The sequence below is a fragment of the Chrysochloris asiatica genome, unplaced genomic scaffold, assembly GCF_000296735.1.
Source record: "Chrysochloris asiatica unplaced genomic scaffold, ChrAsi1.0 scaffold00071, whole genome shotgun sequence".
NCBI lineage: Eukaryota > Metazoa > Chordata > Mammalia > Afrosoricida > Chrysochloridae > Chrysochloris > Chrysochloris asiatica.
In genome coordinates, this window is record NW_006408589.1 from 6,681,717 (window position 1) to 6,683,668 (window position 1,952).

Consider the following 1,952-nt stretch of genomic DNA (forward strand, 5'->3'; position numbering starts at 1 on the left):
AGATGGTGGTCAGACATTCATCTGACAACAACCATCCCTTCCACAGTACTTCTCATCTGAGTTTGATAATTCATTGTAATGGCCACACAGAACTTACAAACCACAGTCACAGTTATGGGCTTTGTTAGGGAAATTTGTTGTTGTTAAGTGACATTGAGTTGGTTCTGACTCATAGAGATCCTGTATAGGGGTTCTGAGGAGCAGCTGGAGGGTTTGAACTGCTGACCTGTGGTTAGCAGCCCAGAGCTTATCCTACAGCACCATACCAGAGAAGCTAACAGTTTATGACTCTGGATTACAGTTCTTCCAGCCAGGACAGCATCTTTTCAGGACTCTTGCAGTGCTCCCAATAAATGCTCCAAGGACACATCAGCCTCAGCCCAAAGGCACTCAGCTTTACTTGCTCTGTGGACCATGAAGCTACTGCTTGGTCTTGTGCTCTGGCTCTTGGTGGTGGTGCAGCTGCTCCTTTGTCATTCTTTCTGTCACAGCTTTTTGTCCCTGGATTGAGGAAGTTCAATGAACTTCTTGGGGTACAAAAGACATGTTTCACTCCCAGTCTTCTTTCTTGATGACAGTGAGATCCATTGCTTCTAAGATGGCTGATTTTATATCTAGCAGGATGGCAAAATTGAACAATATACATGTTAGAGTTCCAAGTTTTTATAATCATAATGAACCCTGCTAACATTCTCTCACAATGGAATCATAATACTATCGGCATCTTCCCCTAACTTCTTTTACCGAGACTGTCAGGAAAAGAGTAGATATGCTCAGTCTCCCTGGTGGGACTTAGATGGTGGGAGTTACAAAGACTGTGGCTAGATGAGCTATATCAAGTAAATCACGACACCACACTGCCATTATGTCATTCTTACATTGTGATCACATTTATGTAACACCAACAGTATTACAGTCATACCTCATTTTCTGGAATTTAGCTTTATTGCACTTTGGAGTATTTCAGATTTTACGTATGGAAGGTTTGTGGTGACTCTGCTGAGCTAGTCTATGAGTACCATTTTTTCCCCAACAGCATGTAATTTACTTCATGTCTCTATGTCACATTTTGCTAATTCTCACAATACTGTAAACTTTTTCATAATGCTATCACACACTTACTAACTAGACTCCAGTATAGTGTAAACATAGCTTTCATATGCACTGGGAAACCAAAACACTCGTGTGACTCACTTTATTGCAATATATCCACTTACTTTGTTGTAGTGGTCCAAAACTGAATCTGTAATATCTCGGAGATGTGCCTGCATATACATCCATATACATCTTCCATGTTGGTGATGGTGGTGTGCTGTCTAGCTGGTTCTGTCTCAAAGTGACCCTGATAGTGTTTCCAAGGTTGTAAATCTTTATGGAAGCAGAAAGCCTCATCTTTCTCCTGTGGATTCAAATTGCTGACCTTTTGGTTAGCAGCCCAACTCATAACCCTCCACACTACCAGGGTTCCTTATATCTTCCATATATTTCTGCTAATGTTTGGGAGAGGGGCTGGAATTGTGAACACCAGGTTGATAATAAAACTAGGAGATGGTAAGAAGAAGCAGAAGTTGAGGGGTAGTCTTTGTCTTTTTATGTAATGCTTTTGATATTTTTTCAGGAAAAGTTTTAATTGCTAGGATAAACATGGGTCTGCTAACTTCAAGGTTAGCAGTTCAAACCCACAGTCACTCAGATGAGGCTTTATGCTCCTGTAAAGATTTACTGCTTCAGAAAACCTACACAAGGTTGCTATGAGTTGGAATTGCTATGACGCAATGACAGTGGGCATGTAAGCAAAATATTTTGTGGCACTGTAGGATAAGCTCTGGACTGCTAACCACAAAGTTGGCGGCTTAAACCTGCCAGGCTGTCTCAGAAACCCTATGAGTTGGAATCGACTTGAGGGCACAATCATTTAAAATTTACACAGTAAAGTTCACTATTTTTTGTCT